A 23394-nucleotide genomic window follows, 5' to 3' on the forward strand; every position below is an offset into this window, starting at 1 on the left:
GTGAACTTTGGTTCTGTGAGCCAAAGTAACGGAAATGGAATTGTTTATTCTGTAGTCAAGGCTTGAGGAGAAGGGAAATTTACCCTGTCCTACCTTGGAGTTTGTTAATGTATTGTGCTATACTGATGCCAGTCATGAGAACGAGCTTGAAACTTGCTATGTTAATCACATTTAGAAGGTTTTAGGAAACCACATTTTAGATTATCAGTACCTACATATAGGGGTACATATGTTTACACAATAACTGCTGAATTGCTCTACATTCTGACTCCTAATAACATGTCTTACATGCTATCTTTTAATAACATTTCTTGGAAGAGAAGAGAGCCAGCGTGGTGTAGTAGTTAGAGTGCTGGACTAGGACCGGGGAGACCTGAGTTCAAATCCCCATTCAGCCATAAAACTAGCTGGGTGACTCTGGGCCAATGGTCTGACTCAGTATATGGCAGCTTCCTATGTTCCTGTGTACTTCACAGAGTTGTTGTGAGGAGAAACTTAAGTATGAGGTACACCGCTCTGGGCTCCTTGAGGAAGAGCGGGATATAAAAAATGATTAAAAGAAAGAAAAAAAGAAATCATGCATGCAAATTATGTTTGCTACACACAGCTAAAATATATTAGCTCCATGACTCATAAAATATTCCTTTAAAATCATTACTTATTTATAATCAGTAATAATGAGATTTCAACTCCAAAAATAAAATAAAATATAATACACAAGTTGTATATTACTTCGATCTATATATATTTCTAATGTTGTCTTTACTGCATTACACAAGAATGTGCTGTCAGTGTGCACTTTTCTGAGTTGCTGCTGCTGATTGGCTCCACTGCCACCCAGGTAAACATGAGCCGGGGGGGGGGGGGCAATGGAATGCTGTGAACAGAGCCTGCTGGCTGCTGCCCAATGCCATTTGGAATCCCAGATAGCTCAAGGAGGGAAAGCGACAATGGTGAATGGTGTGCAAAACTCAGCGCACTCCTCCCCTGCTGCTGCCATCACTTCCACGGCACCTATATACTCCCACCCCCACTCAGTTAACCTGGAGTAAGGCCATTGGGATGATGTGCAGCTGAAGCTGTTGAGAAATGTGCAGTGCATCTCTCCCAAGCAGCTGAGAAATTGAGTGCTGTTTGGGGGAAAGTGCTGGGCCACCGCCTGGGAACACACTAAGCACTTGTGTGAGATGAGAGTTGAGGGAGCATGGGACTTCTTCCTCTGCAGGTACTCAACTCATGCCACCTTCTGTCATCTTCTCTCACTTTGTGCTTCCTTCTGTCTTCCTCCTTCCCCCACTTCCTTTCTCTCCTCTGCCCCCTCCCTTGCCCTCCACTTGCTTGTGTCAGGAGAAGGCTGCCTTCTGTCTTCTTTCTCCTCCCTCTTTCTCTCATGGGCCAGACAATTGAACTTGGTAGGGCTGTATGTTTGAAACCTGATCTAAAACAAACACCACACTGACACTACTTTTTGTCCCTCTGTTAATTATATTCATTCAGGAAAAACAAAGACAATATTTATGCCATAATCATAGTTAAGATTTGTCTCAGAGTAACACAATTAAGACCTTCTTATAGCAGAAAAATTTAAGTCCAAGATGAATTAGTGATGTGTTATCCAAGGCTTCTTCTCTATATCCAATTCCAATTAGTGGTTAGGAGTATAAATGGCTTGGGCCAAGATCAAAACAATATACAGAGGGTCAGATCCAGAGGAAGCTCTTCTGGACCCAACCCATAATCAGATATAATCAGTGATGACGCATTATGGTTATAGTTCTGTGACAAGGCAGAGACCACAGTAAAAAGATTCACCCATCTCTGTGGACTGTAAATCACTGTTCACTATTATTTGGAAGAAAGGAGGGGGACATTATTACTACCATGTGATAAAACATATTTTCTAGGCATTTCTTATGAAATAGTCTCTACTACAATTACAAAAATACAATTGGAATTATATACTTAAATATGCTGTGAAATATAACTATATTTAGAGCAGATGAGCCTTACAACATACCCAAGGCATCGAATTATCACATGGCATCATGTCATATTCAATGTCCAACTATTCATTTTCTTTGCTGAAAGTTAATAAACCCTTATTTTACCTGAAATTCCCTAGGCTTAGTACTTCAATAAAATCTCAGATTTTATTCATATTCCTTGCATATGACTGGATGATTACTATTATTTAAAGCGGTGTATCAGTTCACTAGTCGTGATATCTGCATTAATTTTCTACAATAGTTTTATAGTTTTCCAAATGGCATACTCTTCTTATAAGCAGGATGCTGAGTCTATCATGTTATGTAATATTTTAAAAGAGGATTTCCTTTTTTAAAACAGTGATTAATTATTTTAAAGGAAAAACTGGTCTTTATAAACAGCTGATAAGATTGCCTCTCATTGACATCCTCCAATGTCTATGTTAGGTCAGTAGCTGCCAAATGTATTTCATTTACCCAGTTCTCAGTTTGCATTAACCTTTGAATAATAAAGCACAGCTGAGACTGTTGTAAGAAACAAACCAGAGAATTAATAATTAAAAATAGCTCTACCGTCTATAGAAATACCAATCACAACTGTCTACGGAAGTTTAATTGTTACTGAACTAAGCATCAAGGTGGCTAATTGTACACTTTATCAATCTAAAGAAGTGATGTGGCCAAAACCTTGTCACAATTTCTAAGGTGCATAAGAAGCAAGGCCCTTTCTACATGAAATAATGAATTACTCTATATAAGTGAAATACACTATCTCAAAATAAATTGGTTTGGTTAGTAATTTACACTTAATTCTCCAAAACCACAATTAATTAAACTACTAATCTAAACTGAAAACACAAATACACCCACCCACACATATTAAAGATGATCACAGCCTTCACTGTCCTGGGTCAGTCACATTTTGTAGAACCCTAAGCTACAGAAGATTCTATCCTTTAAAGATGCAACTACATTTATTCTTTTCCTTTTTGAGGTATATATTCTATAACAACTGTAGCAGATTACAGCTTTTGTCACAGAGCAAGCTCATGTGAGGGAAAATAAATGCTGAATCATCCCTGCTGAGCTGCCTGGCTAGGTTTCTCCTAAAACTATTCTGTATCATCGGTAGGTTCAAAATCCTGCCACCACCACCCCTTTTGTCTACAGAAACTCTCTGGGCTTGGGGTGGGATAATCCAGGGGGAAAATACCTCTCTTAATTTGGCTCTTGGACAAGTACAAAAATCTTTCACGTGCGAGCCTACATGTGGTGAGAAAATTGATAGCTGCTGAATGTTTGAGGACGTGTTTGCACCAGAGAAATTGCCTTCAGCCCCCACTTTTTCTGAGTTTAAAACCATCTCAGAGAAGCTAGTAAAAAGGAAAAGAACTTTAAAAAACCCCAGTTTTATTCAATTACTACAGACTGCTTTCGTCTGAGGCTTTCAGAGCTTTTAAATACAATTAATAATTCTTAGTAGGATTACAAAAATAGGTTATCTTAATGCACACTTAAATGTTTATAGAGTCTTTGCAATGCCTAGGTAGGATGGGTGCAGGCTAGTGTTTCTTATTTTAATTACATTACAGGTAAACTGTTCTAGACCAGTATCCAGGATATGCAGAGCACATACACCAAAGAAATATAATTTCCCTAATGCAAAGTCTGACTAAACAAACCTTTCCCTAGACTAAACTTCCCTTTTCCTTGAACTCACCAACTCCTGATGAGACTTCAAGCTTCCTGCCCTCCTGTCTTTCAAGGATCTGCAGAGCTATTCTCCTGCAGCCAAACTCCATGGCCACATGTCCTCCTGAGCAAGGAACTCCATTTTTCCTGGCCACAGCTCTCTAGGTCCCACCCTCCTGGTGTGCTGATTGGCTGAGTCAATCCAGTCTATTATTGTCCTATAAGCTTATTAGACATCATTAGTAAGATTTATGCCCACCATTTCTATGAGACTGCTTGACTGGTTTGAGACTGAAGAGATTCTAGCAGAGGAGCAAGCCGGATTTAGGTCCAGCAGTTCACCTTTAGAGAAGAACTTGGTTCTTCGTCATTTGGTAGAAAATATACTCAAAATTCTCATTTGGCCTTACATACTGCTTTTGTGAAATTTAAGTTTGCCCTTGATCTAATTTCATGGGAGAAACTTTGGAGAAACTTTGTCATGCCCCTGTCCTCAGATAGCGAAGGGGAAGAGGACGCTGACAGCCCTCCAGCTGACGCATGGGTACCTGAAGGGCACAGCCTAGCTGTCATTCCACAGGAAACAGCTGAAGCAGGACTGGTTGCAGTCCCAGAACAAGCAGAGCAGTCAGAGGCAGCAGCGATGGGGGTTGGAGAGCAAGACCTTGAGTTAAACGGGGAGCCCCCTCTGATTCCGCAACAGAGGAGGAGGACGAGACGCCAACAACAGTGAGAGCCAGCGTGGTGTAGTGGTTAGAGTGCTGGACTAGGACCGGGGACACCCGAATTCAAATCCCCATTCAGCCATAATACTAGCTGGGTGACTCTGGGCCAGTCACTTCTCTCTCAGCCTAGCCTACTTCACAGGGTTGTTGTGAAAGAGAAACTTAAGTATGTAGTACACTGCTCTGGGCTCCTTGGAGGAAGAGTGGGATATAAATGTAATAACAACAACAGCTGGAAGTTCTCAGAAGAAGTAAATGCCTCCTTTAAAAGGCAGATAAACCCTGAATCTGTGCCAGCTGAGAGCAATCAAGCCAGGCTATAAATCAATTCTGCAGGTTGCAGCCAGATGCTGGAAAACAACACACATCTATCTTGGAGTGTACACCAGCCCCGAGCCTGAGCAAAGGAGATTCCCAGCTGTGTGCTGGCCTCTGCAACCCAGACTGGTTTTCTACTTGAATCCTGTCTCCTGCCATGCCCTGCTCTGTTCCCTGTTCTGAACGCTGAACAGCTAGAATCCACTGTATTGTCCCTCCTAGGAGTGCCTTACTTTCTTGCTTCGCACTGGCTCCGTGGAATCTGGTCAGAGAAAGTGTCCAACGACCGTGACCTACCACCCTGACTCCAATGCCAGGCGGACAGGCTGCTGACAAACTTAAAGCCTCCTTGATTGATCAGAGTCTGCTTCTTCTTATTTACAAATTGTATGAGAATACCCATTTGCAAGTTAGATGCAATGCACATGCACAGCTTTCAGAAGAGATTTTTACCCAGAAAGGTGTAACGCAGGGTTGCATTTTAGCCCCTCTTTTGTTTAATGTTTATATAAATTCCTTGGTGGAGAGGCTAAGTAATTTAGATCAGGATCCTCCAAAATTAGCATCAAAGCACATATCTGTGCTCTTTTTTGTAGATGATGCCGTGGTTTTATCTCTGTCCCCCTTTGGATTAAGAAGAGAATTGCGGGTGCTTGCATGCTACAGCAGGGAAGATTCCTTGCAGGTTAATTATAAAAAAACCCTAAAAGTATGACGTTTGCAAAGTCCTCTAAGAAGCTGAATTGGAGTATTGATGGATTTGAAATTGAATAAGTTGACTGATTTAAATATTTAGGGGTAGTTTTCCAAGCAAAAGGTAGTTTAAATGCACATAGAGAGTTTTTAACGCAAAATACCCAAAGAAGTATCTCAGCAACTTTTTCCGAACTAGAAGTGGACAGTTTATCCTGGGTGCTATCAAACTATACAAAGCTAAAGTATTAGCCCATCTCCTATATGGTGTCCAAATCACCTTATATTCTAATTTTGTGGCCTTAGGAACAAGCCATGTTTTTGAGAAGCTTATTTCAAGTGCCTTGCTGTGTGTCTAATGTGATTTTACATTTAGAGGCAGGTGTACTAAGTGAGGAAACCAGGGTCTGGCTAGCAGTATACAATTTATGGTTAAACCTTATTTTTTCTCCCTAGGGGTTTGGCACATTTGATACTAAAGGATGTCTTTCAATTGCAATGGAAATGACTATTAATGAAGAAATTCTATTCACTTGGATTCTCTCCTGAACTATTGATAGGGTGGGGCCATGAACGTGCCAAGTTAGCCCTTAAACAAAGGCTCCTAGACATCGCATGCCAAAATGATCTAAGTTATGTTACAAATAAGTTTTACCTTGGGAACCAAATATATAACTCCAAACCAGCTAGGTACTTTAGCACATTAACAGTGCCGAAGTATAGAAGGATGTTTTCATTGGCACATTTTAATGCACGCCCATCAGCAGTTCTGGAGGGCAGGTTTAAGCAGATTCTTTATGAGGAATGTGTATGCCTGTGTAGAGTTGAGTCTATAACTCATGTTTTATTATACTGTACTTTTAGTAATTGGCCCCTCCCTTACCCTAGTGAGTGAACCAGAAGTGAACCCTGTCTTGATTGACAGGCAGTGACCTCTGGGGGATCAGCCACTCAGCACACGGTGACCGGGATCTAGATGGCCTGGCGCCAGGAAGTGAAGGCTGTCTTTGTTCTCAGAAAAAGCCAGGAGGGGGAGGAGAGAGGATGGGCAGAAGGCTGGGTGAGCAGCCATGGAATCTGGCTGCCTCATGGTCAACAGCCAGCCTAGAGACTTCTCTAATGGAAGAACATCTGCAGATCCTTGAGAGACAGGATTGCAAGAAGCTTGAATTCTCTCCTGAAGGTTGGGGTGAGTTCATGGAGAAAGGAAGCCAAGGGCTTTTTGGCTTCGGAAAGATTTAGATACCTAGCCTGCATTAGACTATTTACTTTCCTTTTGTGCTATGCAAATCCTTACAACTGGTCTATTGCGTTTTATTTTGTAATGTAACCTTCTAAGAAACGCTAACCTGAGTCCTTTCTATCTAACCAGGGATCTGTAGAAGTCTCTGTACCCTATAAAGGTGCTTTTAAAGGTTCCTTGCAACTGGAGGGTGCTTTTTGAATTATCTATGCAACTGGGTAACCACAGGTTTTAAAGTGTGCCACTCCAAATACCAGCTGGGGTGTTCTTTGGAAGTAATCTTGTAAAGTACTGAGTATTTCTTTTTACCTTTAACTCAAAGCTGAGAGAGCCTCAGACTGAAACAGCCTGTAGAATTTTGAATAAAGTTTTTCTCTTTTTGTTCTTTATATTTCACCTGCCTCTGAATGGATTCTTAAGGGGTTTTACTCTGGTGTAGACATGCCTCAATGTTAATTGTTCACAAACCTACCAAATTCTCTCACCACGTGGAAGCTGCACGTGGAGGGGTTTTTGTACTTTTTCCATTGGTAAATGAGGAGGAGAGTTCCCTGGACATTTGCCCAAATCCAGGGGGGGGGAAGGGACAAACTGTGTAATAATTTGGGTGTGGTGGCAGTGATTACCAAAGGAACTGTTGTTTTAAAGGAACACCCTTTGTTGAGCAAACATGGAGGGAATGATGCAGCATTTTTCTCTCCCCCACGTGGGCTTGCCTTGAGACAAGGGTTGGGCTTAAATTTGCTACAGTACTTTTTATTGAGATTCTTGTAATTCTGTTATAGTTCCCTAACTAAGAAATTTCCAGGCTGTTCAGATGAAGGTTGTTGTTGTTTGCTTTCTTCTTGTTGACCATGATTCTGATGTTACATATAATGTAGCCAAATTTTGTATGGTGGCTAATAGAATGAGACTCTAATGCTTAATCCAACTATTATACTTTAGGATGAATTGATAGTGATGCTTATAGTTTTTTTTTTTAAATCTGTCTACTTTGTATTGCTTGGCAAAGACCAAAATAAAACTGAACTGAACTAATGTTGGAACCCAATGTGAGAATCACAGCTGCCTACTAAAGCTCTATTTATACATCCAGTTCTTTGATATTTTCTTCCCTCCTTGCCATGTCTTGTCACCTAGCTGTTCAAGAGGCACAGGCCACCCCTTGCTTTTTGAAAAAGTGAAGAATGGGAACCAGCAAGGAAGAGGAGAAGGAACTGGGGTGGCTACTACAGCTGCTGCAACCACCAAATAAGGGGAGGCCCACTTTGCCTCCAAGGGCTTAGAACAAAACAAGGGCCTTGCCCAAGGTCTATCGAGTCCATCATCCTGTTTCCCACAGTGACCCACCAGATGCCTCTAGGAAGCCCACAGCCAAAAGATGAAGGCAACCTCTTGCTGCCCCTCTGTAACTGGTATTCTGAGGCATCTTGCCTTTGAACCTGGAGGAAGCCTATAGTCATCAAGACTAGTAGCCATTAATGGACTTGTTTTCCATGAATTTGTCTAACCCATTTTTAAAGCCATCCAAGCTAGTAGCCATCAATTTCTTTCTCTCCACTTTCTTGACATAAAGCATAATTATATAATCATGTTGTCGGGCCTTCCCGCCGGCTGTGGGGAGGCTTAAGTATGCACCCGGTTGGGGGCTGAGAAGATGGAAGCAATACAGCTCCTGGGTACAGACAAAGCCAGCTGGGACCTTACACGATTCTCAGGGAGAGCCTGGACACCCAGGAACCCACAGACCATGTTTGGGCCAGCATGGCCCAATAGGTTGCCTCCTGGTGGCGAAGAGGAGAAGGCAGGGCCTCAACAGCTGGCAAGACAGGCAACAGCTGAAGAAGGGAGGATGCGGGCAGCTACATTGGAGAGGGCAGAGTCAGGAGACTCCAAGTGAAGGGCTTTATTTAAGGCTTCGATGGCCAGGGATGAGGAGGTCTGGAGAGGTGGGAGTGATTTGGACCAAGGGACTCCCGGTGAGGAGCAGTCTTACCCCTCTCCCTGACAGCTGGTGGAGGAATAGGGTGACAATTAACCCCCTCCCCAGCACTTCTGAGGCCACTTCCACAGCCTATGAACAGGACCAGAGGAAGGGAGGCAGATGGAGACTGTGATCCCAGGCCAGTGCAGGACACATGTTGTATTTAACTCACCTCCTTTCTAAGCTAAAAAGCCCCAAAAGTTGTAGAAGATGGAGGGGGTAATGAGGCAAGAGGCAGTGATAACCTTTGGCTGAGAACATTTGTTGCCGAAGTGAAATTTGAACCAGGAACATTTAACTCTTTATGAATCATGGCCCTAAGTACAGATATGTTGCAGATATGGCAAATGACAGATATGGCTTGGAATACATACTGCTGGGAGATGTATACTCAATTCTCCAAAAGAAAGAGCTAAGGCAACAAAGTGCATAAGTTGTAGCACACCACATATGTTTTGCGGGGAACATTTACATAATAGTGCAATTCTGAATGTTCCTGTGATTTAGGGCAGATGTGATCTTCTTGAACTAGTCAAACTTCGTTCATTTGTGGAAGCGCTTCATAGTTTGTATGTCAGCTATTATATGCATTTAATCCATTTAGTAGTACAATCAATAGCAGTACAATTGCAAAGCACACAACAGGACATTAGCAGCACAATCCTAACCATGTTTACCCACATGTAAATTCTACTGAGCTCAATGGGATATACCTTCTTGTAAATTTTTAGGATTGCAGACTATGCTTTCTGCATATTTAGAAGTTCCTAACGAAGAATACAAGATATACAGACTGCATCCAGTAAGGGATAATTTTCTTGTTTCCTGCTTTCTCACAATAGTCAAGCCATGTATATACTCACAGTCCCCAAGGGAGACACATGACATGAGGCTTCTCTAGAGAAATTTCCCATATGTGCTAGTCCTTTGCAAGAGAATAATTCTATTTGGTTTATAACACAGGATTTAATTGCTCTCTTCTCTGCATGGACATCTGCTGAATATGCTGGAGCCCAAGCATTTTATACTTCATGTGATTTATACTGCCATTTTACTGATTGTACTGGCAAATAAACCACAGACTTCAGTGAAAGCAAACGAATCATTTCAGCGTTTGAAGTGATATTATCTTTCTATAGACTGATTCAGATGGACACCAATTTTGAGAAAGGGCAGGCTAATCTTTCTAAGAGCTGGGACAGTTCAGTCTTGTGTGTGTTGCTGCTGTCAACCTCAGTTAAATTAATCAATTTCAATAGCAAAATAATGCTGCCTGTTGTAGATCCAGCTGGAAACAGCTGAACCATAAAGATAAGACGGCTCATGTAAGTACTGATTAAAGAGCTTGGATGTATCCCTTCAATATTTAGAATACTTCTTACAGATACACAACACAGAATGAAGGGGCTATACCATGAATATATAAGATTTGAAATCAGCAGTGACTCATAATATAACAGATATCTACTGCTTTGTGTCTCATAAAACTGATGGTATAAACTAATATATTGTATAGCAGAATGTATCTACAGGCAAGTCCTTTTTAGAAAACATCCTTCCCAGTTATTTAAAAGTTTCCTGTTTGCAGGTCCTGTCATTGCTTCCTGTTGGCACAACTGGGGTATTAGAAGTCAGCAGCCTTCCTTAATTGCCTCAATGTCTGTTTCTTTTTCCACACTATATGTGGGGGGCACACTCTGCTTTATGTTCATTTTTAATTAGCAAAATGCAGTATTTTGCTCTGCAAAATGAAAATAAAATTCCAATTAGACAGGGAGCCTTCCTCACATCACAGGTACAACAATGGACATGGGGGCAATTAAGAGAGTCTATTCAGCAGTTCCACAAACAGCAGCTTGGCTTCCTATAAGCTATTTGTCTTCATTACACCCTCTTCACTCCTGCAAGCACGTGTAGATATATTTGGGGGCAGACAGGGAATTCCCTTGATTGTATACAGAAGGTAAGTAAGAATGGGAGACAGGGACATATCAAGGGTGGAGTGGGGCCTCGGACAGGAAGTAAAGGTGGGCCGTTACCCCCCCCCCCTCAGTGTCTTTGCTGCAGAAGAACTATAGGACATAGTGAAAAACATTCTTGGCACACCTTTCTGTTGTTCCTATGTCAATAATATCACACATTTCCCACCAATGCAGAAACTTACACACACACACTCACTCCTGTAGCTCAGAAACATTTTAACATATATACCTACTACAATCACCGCACATATTCCTAGATCAACAACATTTCTATCTTTATTGCTGCCCCATCCCTGATCTCTCTCTCTCTCCCTCCCTCCACACACCCTAGCTAACGTTTTGTATGGGAAACTGAGTCCCAGATTTTGCCCCAGGATTTAGGGGTAAACTGAACCTGGTTGCTAAGGAATGGTTTGTGGTGGGGTGGGGGAAGAAGCAGAGAAAAGGAATGGCTTTACCTTGTTCTTGGCTTTACCCTTTTTAATGAGGGTGACATTCAGAGAAATTCACTAAGCTCCATTAATAGAATATTTTTTCAGCCTCCCCATCCCTTCAAGAGGGATGGGGAGGAGTGTCAAGCAGCATCTCTCCCTCCTGCTCTTTTCATGACTGGCTGGTTGATGCTCAGCAACATTTCCATTGAACCTGTCAGTCAGGCTGAGAGAGGGCTGAACCTGAGCACTAGCCAGTCAGGAGGAGAAAAGGAACACTGAATGACACTGCTCTATTCCCCTCATGGAATGGACTTGTCTTGCTTTTGGCTGAGATGAGTTCTCCAATAGCGGTGTGCATGGAGAACTCCCTGCCGTCCCCTTTGCCTGCTCAAGGGGAGATATCCTGCTGCCCGAATTCTGAATACAAAAGGAGGAGCCGCCAGCCGAGCTGGGAATGAAGCGGGCGGCAGGGAGATATCCTGACGCCCGATTGCTCAATAAAATACGGCGTCGTTGTTGGGAGGGGTAAGTAAAGCCCCCCCATCCTTATTGGAACCCCCCACCCAATCTATCTGAACCCGAACCACTCATGTCCGGACCGGTCTGGAGGCCTTTAGAATGGCCTCCGAACCGGTCCGTGCACATGACTATTCTCCAGTCAGCGTGCTAATGCACTTGAGGCAAGATCATCCAGCTAGCACTCCCCCCACTCTCTCAGGGCCCAGGGACATTTGTACCGCCTTGTTAAATTATAACTATGCTCCTGGTCGGATAAACTCTTGTGTTGCTTCTCCAAACTGCTGCAGAAATGAGAAGAAACTGCCTCCTTCCCAAAGTCCCCTGCATGCAAAAGGCTTGGAAGTGAAGGGGGCATCTTGTCTCACTTGTGCAGCAATTTAGATAAGATCAGAAACAGCAGGAATAGGAATAACTTATTTAAACCTCTGGACAAGTATAAACAATCTCTACTTTCCCCTCAAATCCTCTGTACTTGCCAGAAGGTTTGAGGGAGAGGCAGAATCTTCTGTCACTAGCACAGACTTTGGGGAGGCAATAAGTGTCCCCTACTGTTCTTTTCCCCTTGTCAAAATTTCCACATAAGGGAGACTGGCCTATCCTTCCAGGTTGTTAGAGGTATTAGGAAGGAGAGATTTTCCTTTCACTTGTGATAGAGTTCAAAGCAGGGAAGAAATTACTATTCCACCTTCCTTTTTCCTAACTGAATTCTAATTTAATTCTGGTTTGAAAGGTAAGGGCAACCCCTAGCTTTTCAAATATGGGCATCATGCTAAACTAGGACATTAATAAGGAAATGAAGAGCAAAGCTACATTCTCCAAAGGAAGTGGAAGGAGCAAAACACAATTTTACAGTTTATTCACAGTCCACAATTTTCATGATCAAGTAGTGTTGGTTAGAAAATTAAATATGACATCACATTTGAAACACATATTTGATAAACCTGAGGCTTATTCAAAGGACCATCGGCAGGGTAGGAGAAGCACCCAGCCTGGGGAGGAGAGAAGATCATGCTCAGGTGTGTAGCAAGGTTGGAATGGATCCTGGGACAAAATGTGAAGATAGCCCCCTCCCTCACCAGTGTTCTATCTAATTATTTTGCTCTTTGTGCAGAATGAGTTTTGTTCTGGGCGGGAGCATCAAGGCACTGTGTGAGCACATGTATTCATAATGAGGCCGTCCTGATTCAACCTTAGCAGGATCTAAAATTAACTGAGCGGACATCAAAAAACTTGTGAGTGTGCGCATGTGCGCACACCTTAGAGGGAACACTGGCCCCCACCACCTTGTCAGAGAGGCAGGAAAGGAAGAGCAAACTGTTTCCCAGCCGGAGGCCCCCTTCACTCAATGCCCCAGAGAAATTTCTCCCCCATTGTTCTATTACAGCTACGCAAGGGCATGCTCCTGATTTTCAGTCATGTGCTTGAAAACATTAAGGGAGAAGGTGAGGGGAATGACTGTGTGAAAGGCAGCAGCTGCGTAGGGTGGCTTTTCCTCCTACCTTGGTAAAACCCTGGGGGTGGAATCTGGCTTTGCACATGATCATTTTCTCCAGGGGTGTAGCTAAGGGAGAGGGGACCCTTGTTTACTCCTCTCCCCAGCGGCTCCTTGGAGTGAGGGAGGTAATGAAGAAAATAGGGAAGAGTGGAGCTGGGACCCCTGGGTTCTTTGAACCCATCCGCTCAATTATGGCTACACACCTGATTCTCTCCTTACCTTAATATTTGCTGAAAATCAGGAGGATGCCCAGTTCTCTTAGCCAGGCTGGGCGTTTCTCCTACCCTGCAGACTGTTATGTGAAAAAGCCTCTTACTTTTTAAAAAGTCTGTCCTAGTTTTCTAAGTAGAATATTTCTGCTCTTTCACAATTGACTTCCACACACACTATAACTAAAATGATTTTATTCTGTCAACTAAATGTGGAGCTGAATCTCACAATAGAACTGAGTACGGAACTTATTTCAAAAATGCTTAGCACTTGTTGCCTTTTTGACAATCCTAAAAAGTATAGTCAGCACCTTAGCAGAATCTCCAGAATTGCTGCCTATTGCCACCAGTACAGAGTGAGACACTGACATAGTCTCTTATACTAAATGTTAACCAGATCCATCAAAATGAAGCCATGAATGCTTCCCTCCCTAATGAGTACAAGATATTATCTTAATGGTTTATTAGACAGGGAGGAAAATATTTACTGCAGTCTTATATGAGATTTATCAGTGTGATGGGGTTTAGCTGTAAGGCGATATACAGCGACTGTGAAAGGCTAAAGGAGATAAGCAAGATTACAAAAACATTCTGTGCAGCTGATTGCCATTTCAGTCACTCTATTTATTAAACAGGAGAATGTCACGTCATGTTGTTTTATATATATATATATATTTGGTGCTGCTGAGTGTGACTAAATTAAGACATCAAAACAGTGTAGGATAAAATTTAAATAACATGAAGAAACTAGATTTAGGCAATGATTCCAACACATTTACTTGGAAGTAAATTTAAATGGAAAGTTTATGGGAACCAGTGAAAGGCCTAGATGGGATTTATGTTGCTCCAGTTTTTAAAAATAAAAAACAAACAGAAAGCTGTTCTGATGATTCACTGTGACTGGCCTGGTTCTCATGACTGACAGCTGGGTAGGAGGACCATCCAGCCAGGCTCCAAATCTGGTGTGTGATCCCAAGTCGGCAAACACTGAGGTAGAAAGAGGGGGAAGGGATTGTATGATACTATCTGGTAGGATGGTACAGATCATGATTTTCCTCCATCCTCAATACAGTACTAGGTACACAATGTGGGTTGGCTGCCGTCGCCCTACCCAAATTGAAGCTAACAATCACCCCTACCCTGCACCTGATGTTTGCGGACACAACTGTTTCTCAGAAGTTCAAATGTGGCTTGGAGCCTGGTGGATGCTCCTCTTATCTTAAATAATGAACATGTAAAGCATACAAAGACACAAGAAACCATATTTGAACATGAAACCTTATTTGAACTAGAGCACTACTGAGCAAATCTTTATTCTTTTCCATTTATATCTTCCACCCAAGAAGCCCAGTTCGCCCACCCAACCCCAGGCTTCCTCTCAATTTTTGTACATTTTTTGTACATTGCCAAAGATATGCATGGATACCCCCTAGCTTATTCCTGTCTTTTCATTACCAACGTGTGCATCCATGCTCACCCATGCATACCAAAATTGGGAAGTCTCCGTTCCACACCCAGAAGCACAGAAGTTGTAAATTGTTTAAAAGTAGAGTACTGACATTACAGTTTCCCAGGCAGTTTACCAAGTATACAGACGTTTCCAGGCTCATCTGACAGTGTGGCATAATAAAATCTGGTTGCATAGTCAGGTTGCTCAAGCTGTATGTATACACACAATTTCCACAACATCCCTTTCAGATACTGACATCTTGTGCCATCATCTGAATACATTAGAAATGCCACATTTTGTTGGCTGCACTGGAGTGTAATGTAGCCACTTTCAAGCCAACTAGTATTTTACTATCAGTCTCTTCCCGGAAAAAGACTGATAGTAATTACTTACTGGGAGGGTAGGCAAATAGACAGCAGCTGCACTGTTCCAGCATGTGGGCATATTAAGGGCTCCGCCTTTCCTTCTAGCAAATTATCAACTGATTGCAAGTAAAAAAGAAAATGTAAAAATAAATGCATGCAGTATATTTAACATGGTTTGTTCTTGATTGATGAGTCCAAGTTCATTACCTAAAATCAATACATAAGAAACTTGACTTCTGTCGAAAGATTTTATCATGCCAAAGGCTCAGAACTGGCTGATCATGACATCCTGAAACAGTTATTCTAGTAAGATCAAGTGTGTGTGTTTTTTTTTAATAGCAAATACGAGCTGTTTGAATGGAGTGAATATATTTCTCTAGAAAAGATTTAAAGAGCAGGGCAGCAATTTTGGCAAGACATTAAAGGTGGTATTTAACAGAATAGTAAACCTCAATCCTATCCTTAGAGAAAATGGGATACATCTATCACTCTCTTCTATCCCCTATAACTGAAGTTACGAGTTCAGCCACTTTTAGACACTACTAGTACAATAGGCCCCAGGGTATAATATTTTATATTATCCATTATTCTGCTGGTAATAGCAACAATGTCCCCCCGCCCCACTCTCTCTCTCACACACCATTAAAAGAGTTTTGTCTTACCACTTGTTTTAAATGTATAGCATCTCCTTTTAAGATAAAATTGAAGTTAAACTCTTGAAGCTTTCACAATGCTTCAAATCTTCAGTTAAGAGCAATGGTACAGAATCAACTGAAAAATAGTAGACCACTGATTCTTAGCTGGTAAGTTGCAGAATACTTCAGGGCTGTTTTTAGTCTGCTCAAAATAGGTTTGCTTTTAATATGTTGCCATTGACTTTCTCATGCCATTCTGGCACTTAACATTATAGTGACAAGCAGCTTAAATACCACAAATAGATAATGAGAAAAATATCCTAGCACAATATTAGATAGGAATATCTTCTCAGTGGTTTTATACATGCTGTTGAAAACCATGCTTTTATTCACCATTTATACAACACAAAAGAAGGTGCCCACATATTGTGAATTGGCGACTTTTACCTTTTTGTGAGCACAGGACCCAGTTCATACTACTCAGATCAGCAAAATGCTTCATGTGGTGGACGACATGGTGTATTTCCCCTCCACCACATTGAAAACATTACTTGTGAGTCAGGTACTACATTGGTGGCAGAGCTGTAGCTTCCAGGAGGGTCCTGAGTTTTGACACAGCTGTCTCTGCTGGGTCCTGCATCATTTCCTGGGCTGGCAGTATAAAAGAGCACACTGCCCGGGGTTGCCACCGCTTGCCACCGGTGGGGTCACCACAAAGGGGCAACAACCTTTGGGAACCATGAAGACAAGGCTTGCTGGGCATAGATTTAGATGTTTAATTATGTGCCTGAGTGAGGAAGTGAATTAGGGATGTGCGAATCGATTCAGAATCAAATTGATTTGACCCCAAAATCTGGTTGATTCAGGTGATTTGAGCTTGAAATGAATCTGTCCAGACACTCCTGGCCAAATTCGAGCTTGAAATGATTTGAGATTCGGGTTCCTCCCATTAATTGCCCCAGATTCCCAGCTTTCATATTAAAAAAAGAAAAAAAGAAAAAGAAAAAGGGGAAGGAAAAAAAAAAAAGCTAAGCCCTAGCCCTTGTAGAAGTGGAGTTATGGAGCAAAGTGTGTGGTCACCATTTTAAAAGTGTTTGGATTCTTTGGCATATAATAACTTTTCCTCAATGAATCCCTATAAGGATTCATTACACACCTTCATTTCTTCTATTCATTTTGACAGTCTTTGGACAGTGCCAAATGTCAACTGCCATGTGCCAACTACACCTCCCAACCCACAAGGCAGTGGGGTACTACTCAGTTTATGTTCTTTGCTGTCTAATAGCCTTTCCTCATAATGAATCCATATGAAGATTCATTACACATCAAAGAGTCTAAACATTCAAAAATAATCCTAAAATATAAACTGAGTACCCCATTAGCTTGTGGGGGGTTGTTGGCACATGGGATGCCACTAATTCCCCACCCCCACCCACAAAGCAGTGGGGTAAAAATGAACAGAAAAAAATGAAGGTGTGTAATAAAGACACCAAAGAATCTAAACACTTCAGTACTCCTAAAAAATAAACTGAATGTCCCATTGCCTTGTAGGTGTATGTGTGTGGGGGTGTAGATGGCACTTGGCACTGTCCAATGACAGTCAAAATAAACAGAAGAAATGAAGGTGTGCAATGAATCCTCATAGGGATTCAGTGAGGAAAAGTTATTATACACCAAAGAAAACAAACACGTGAAAATAGTGACCTCACATTTTGCTTCATAACTCTACTTCTACAAGGGCTAGGGCTTAGGTTTTTTGTTTTGTTTTTTAAATTAAAGCTGGGGATCCATGTTAGGGTTAGAGATAGGGTAACTTCGAATCTCCATTATTTTGTATGGCAGAAATATAGATCAGTAAAAACTAAAAGAAATCATTAAAATCAACAAAGTGCCTCACTGCCTTCAAATTTAGATCCCCCATGGGGACCTACCCACTACCCAAATTTGGTCATCCAACACAGATTAGAGCCCTATGTGGAAAGGGAAATGCCGGATGTTCAAGCTGGTTTCAGAAAAGCCTGAGGAACAAGAGACATTATTGCTGATGCATGCTGGATAACTAAGAAAGTGAAAGAATACAAAAAAGAAGTCATTACGTGCTTTATTGACTACAGAAAAGCCTTTGATTGCATCAACCACGGCACGTTGTGGAATACCCTTAGGAATATGGGTCAGAACATCTCACTGTTCTCATGAGAAACCTATACACAGGATAGGAAGCCACAGTCCAGACAGAACATGTGCGCTTTCCAGACTAGCTGCTCATCAGCAGCAAAATGCCTCCATTCAGGCAAGTCTTATTTGAAACATAAACATCAGGGGGAGCAGTCTTGCAGCAACTTACAACCCGAAAAAACAGCAATTTTTTTCATGTCGGATATACGATGTCCTTACTCTATATCACAGCGATTAAATTCACAACAAGGCATTGGAAATGTGAACGCACCCTGCTGTCCACGTTGGGACTGTGGTGTCATGAAGCAGGAGGTGTGGAAGCACACTTCCGAGATACGTCCTGACCCCGTTGTAGGGTCTAGTTTGGAAAGTGCCCTGGTGAAACAGATTGGTTCCAGATCAGCAAAGGAGTAAGACAAGGATGTATACTTTCTCCTTCTTTATTGAATTTATATGCTGAACATATACTGAGAGAAGCTGGGTTGGAAGAAGATGAGTATGGGTTTAAAGTTGGAAGAAACATCAATAATCTGAGCTATGCTGATGACCACTATGACAACTGAGAATGCGAATGATCTGCAAGTAGGGATGTGCGGAACTGGTCCGTGGTCCACCGGTTCGGTCCAGGGGTTCGTGATTGAACTGAACCATCCCCACGGTTCCGTCGGACCGGAACCAGACCGCTGGGTCCGATCTGGCAGTTCTGCGAACTTTTTAAAAAAATTTAAAACGTAAAACAAGTACTTATAACCCGTTTGGGGGGCTTGCTGTAGCCTCAGGGGAGTCAGTGCAGGTTCCCTCTCTCCCCGCCGGCCTGCCTCATCACCACCGTGGCCGGGTAAGCAAAGCCTTTTTGGCCCTTTCAAGCCTCCGTAAAAGCGGCCGCCGTGCATGCGCAAATGTCCTCTGTGAGGCGTGCTCGCAGAGGGCATTTGTGCATGCGTGGCGGCCACTCAGTTTTATGGAGGAGCTTTGCTTACCCAGTCACGGCAGTGATGAGGAAGGCCGGCGGGGAGAGAGGGAACCCAAGCAAACACCCCCCTGCAGCTACAGCAACCCCCCGAAGGGGCTACAGGTACTTGTTTTACGTTTTAAAAAATATTTTTTAAAAAAGTTTGTGGACCGGTCCGGGGGGGTTCGATGGGGGCCGGACTGAACTGGCCCGGTTCCATGCACACCCCTATCTGCAAGCTCTAGTAAAGAAAGTCAAGGAGTACAGTGAAAAAATGGGATTACAACTAAATGTAAAGACGACTAAACTAATGACATTGGTACAGCAACCTGCCTCAGAATTGATAATGGAGTCACTGAAATGGTGGATAGCATCAGTCTTTCAGGATCAATCTTCAACAGTAAAGGATCCAGCAGTCAAGAAGTACGCTTCAGACTAGCACTTGGTAGGGTTGCAATGAAGGCCTTGGAAAGGATATTTAGATGCCATGACATGTCTATACCTACAAAGATTAGAATAATTCAGACAATGGTTTTTCCCGTGACACTCTATGTCTGCGAAAGCTGGACTTGGAAGAAGCAAGACAGAAAAAGTATTGACACTTTTGAACTTTGGTTCTGGAGAAGACTTTTGAGGATACCATGGACAGCCAGGCAAACAAACAAATGGATATTAGAACAAATTAGTCCAGAATTTTCACTCGAGGCACAAATGACCAGGCTCAAACTATCATACCTCAGATACATTATGTGAAAACCCAGCTGCCTTGAGAAGTCCATAATGCTGGGGAAAGTTGAAGGAAAGAGAAGAAAAGGACGACCAGCAGCACGGTGAATTGACTCGATTATGACAACAATGAATGTACCACTGAGAGACCTTAAAGGCCAAGTTGAAGACAGATCATCCTGGAGAGAATCAATCTATGTGGTTGCTAAGAGTCGACACCGGCTTGATGGCACTTAATAAATCAATCAGGACCTTTACAAGTGGGCCGCATCAATCTGAATCTGAAAGGAGAGCTGGTCTTGTGGTAGCAAGCATGACTTGTCCCCATAGCTAAGCAGGGTCTGCCCTGGTTGCATATGAATGGGAGACTTGATGTGTGAGCACTGCAAGATATTCCCCTCAGGGGATGAAGCCGCTCTGGGAAGAGCATAAGGTTTCAAGTTCCCTCCCTGGCTTCTCCAAGATAGGGCTGAGAGAGATTCCTGCCTGCAACCTTGGAGAAGCCGCTGCCAGTCTGTGAAGACAATACTGAGCTAGATAGACGAATGGTCTGACTCAGTATATGGCTGTTTCCTATGTTCCTAATCCAAACCAAATCAATTCCAACTCATATTAAATCTGATCAGATTCAAGTTTGCAGTTGGCGTGACCGCAGAAAGGAAGAGCGTTAGAAGAAGAAGCTGTTTGACTGCAAAGTCTGACCAAGGAGGTGTCTGAATCTATAGCGGAGCCTTAATTGGCTTTACCTGGCATTTAACCTTGAAGAGGTACAAATTTAGACCACTCTCTCTGCACTGAGCTGGTTTCAACTGATCACTATGGCGTGCAGTTCCAGCTCCCTGTTTTTGAGCACCTTGTTCCTGTGATCTTTACCCTGTGCCTGGCTATCAACTTGTGACTCTTTCTGGAACCCCTTGGACTATGGAACTGGTAACCGACCCCTCTCTTGGCATTGACTCATATTGGACTTGGCACTTGACTATGATTTATGAATTGACAATTCAAATGTGGTAATTTCCAGTGACTTTGTTGTATGTACACTTGCTTTCGCTTAGCTGCTAGTAAAAACTCAAATCCCACACATTCCAACTGTTGCTTTGATTTGTTGTGGGGGCGTGTGCCCTTGACAGTACCATCCACCCCACTACCCAGCTGGGCTCCCTGCCTGAGCTCAAGGAGTTGGTTTCGGATTTCGTATTGAGACTCCCAGAATGATTGTCCTGGGTGACTTCAACATCCATACAGAGGCTGCCTTGTTTGAGGCAGCTCAGGACTTCATGGCCGCCATGACAACTGTGGGACTGTTCCAACATGTTGTTGGTCCAACACATGAACAGGGGCACACTCTGGATCTAGTTTTTTTTTACTGGACAGGGGGATGGTGATTAGAAAGTGGGGGGTGCATCTATGCCAGTCTCATGGTCTAAACCTTCTGATGTTTAGAGACTCAGTGGCTACACCACTCTGCAAGGGTGGGGGCAAAACAAAAAACCTGTCCCAGGAGACTGATGGATTTCAATTGGTTCCTGAAGGCTCTGGGGGATTTTCCAGCTGGTATGGCAGGCACTCCTGTCAAAGCTCTGGTTGCTCTCTGGAATGGAGAGATGGCTCAGGCGGTTGACATGATTGCTCCCAAGTGTCCTCTTGCACAAAGCAGAGCCTGTTCAGAGCCTTGGTATACACCTAAGCTGAGTGTGATGAAGCAAAGTGGGAGAAAGCTGGAATGTAAGTGCAGGAAATCTTGAGATGTCGGAGCGAACACAGGCTAGAGCTCACTATTAAGCCTATTCTTTGGCAGTGATGGAACAGAAGAAACTTTTTTCCCTGTCCACCATTGCATCCTCTCAATGTTGTCCAGCGGGGCTTTCCCGGGTGGTGCGGGGCCTCTTGAAAACTGGCCCTGGGTAAGATGTATTAGAACCCTTGGTAGCACTCTGTGATGCATTTGCACAGCCCTTTGAGGGTAAGGTCACTTGTATTCACCATGAATTGAACTCTACAATTGATCCCGTGTCATTGCAAGAGGTGCCCAGAGTACCACCTGGTCCAGTTTTGCTGGAGGAGTTTCAATTATTAGTGCCCAAGGATATAGACAAGGTGTTTAGTTGAGTTCGACCAGCCATGTGCATCCTTGACACTTGCCCTTCGTGGCTTATTAAATCTATCAGGGAGGGAATTTTTATCTGGGTCCAGCAGGTTCTAAATGCCTCCTTGAGAAGGAGTGGTCCCAGTTCCACTGAAGGAAGCTATTATTCAACCACTCCTAAAAAAAAACCCAGTCTAGATCCAGACAATATAAACAACTATAGGCCTGTGGTCAACATTCCCTTCCTGGGCAATGTGCTTGAGTGTGTAGTGGCTGACCAACTCTAAAAACTTTTGGAGGAAACTGATTATCGATCCATTTCAATCAGGCTTCAGGCTAGGTTTTGAAACAGAAACTGCTTTGGTCACCCTATGGGATGACCTGTGCAGAGAAAGAGACAGGGGAGTGCCACCCTGTTAATTCTCTTGGACCTCTCAGTGGCTTTTGATAAAATTGATCATGGTATCCTTTTCAATAGGCCGGCCAAGTGTGGGAAGCACTGCTTGCAGGTGGTTCCGCTCCTACCTCAAGTTGACTATTTATGTTGGCAATCACCTCATCTGCTATGTGAGGTGATTATTGAACATTTCAATTTAAAAGAAAACTTGCATGCCCTACTATCAGGCTCTGTACTAGAGGACTGGAAAACAGCTATTTTAACTCCAATTTTCAAAAAGGGATCATGGGGGGATCGTGGACATTACAGGCCTGTTAGCTTAACTTCGGTGCCGGGTAAATTGATGGAAAACATACTTAAGGACAAAATTGTTAAAAATATAGAAGAACAGGCCCTGCTGAAGGAGAACCAGCATGGCTTCTGCAAGGGCAAGTCTTGCCTCACTAACCTTTTGGAGTCCTCTGAGAGTGTCAACAGGCATGCGGCTAAAGGTGATCCAGTTGACATCGTATACCAGAACGCTTTTGACAAAGTTCCCCACCCAAGGCTCCTGAGTAAACGTAGCAGTCAAAGGATAAGGGGACAGGTTCATCAGTGCATCATTAAGTGGTTGAAGGACAGGAAACAGAGGTTAGGAATAAATGGACAGCTTTCACAATGGAGAGAAGTAAGAAGTGTGGTCCCCCAGGGGACCACCCTAGAAAATACTAGCTCTAACAAACTTAGCTTGTCCTTTCCCCCCTTTTTCCTTGTTGGATGGTTGGTTTCCTTCCTTCCTTCCAGTATTTCCTTGCTTGGTGTCTTCTTTAGGAGAGAAATACCAAGCTTGTTGCCTCCTCTGTCTTCAAGATTTGCTGGCAAATTGAGTCACTTCGGGAATCCAGCCATTCACACAAAAACATGTACCAGTGTACACACCACAACATGCATACAGCATAAAGTGATAATGAAGGAGCTGAATATGTTTAGCCTGGGGATATGCTAATTAATATGCCCTCATATTCTTGAGAAAGGCCGTTTGGACAGTTAAATAGCTGGCTAATACAGCTGAGACCTATCTTTCTAATAAACAATCCCTATCTAAACACTATAAACTGCCAACAAAACCAGTTATGAAGACAGAAAGTCAGCTGGGGAGGGGGCACTTCCCAGTGTATTGCAGAGTGCCACATGTATGACTATTTGCTCTATGGGCAGAAGTCATGAGTGTTTGCTCGGTACAAGGAGCTCCTGACTCTCAGGGAACAAGTTCGTTCATCCGAGACCAAGGTGGAGTATCTGGAGAAGCTCAGAGAGACAGAGTGATGAGACCTTCAGTGATGTGGTAGA

The 23394-nt window shown here is 42.9% G+C and overlaps 1 protein-coding gene across 3 annotated transcripts in view; it reads right to left on the reverse strand.

Moving 5' to 3' along the window:
- Nucleotides 1-23394, reverse strand: part of UBE2E2 (ubiquitin conjugating enzyme E2 E2) — a 249877-nt gene that overhangs the window by 25905 nt on the left and 200578 nt on the right. The window lies entirely within an intron of this gene.

This window comes from Hemicordylus capensis, chromosome 6 (genome assembly GCF_027244095.1).
Source record: "Hemicordylus capensis ecotype Gifberg chromosome 6, rHemCap1.1.pri, whole genome shotgun sequence".
Lineage (NCBI taxonomy): Eukaryota > Metazoa > Chordata > Lepidosauria > Squamata > Cordylidae > Hemicordylus > Hemicordylus capensis.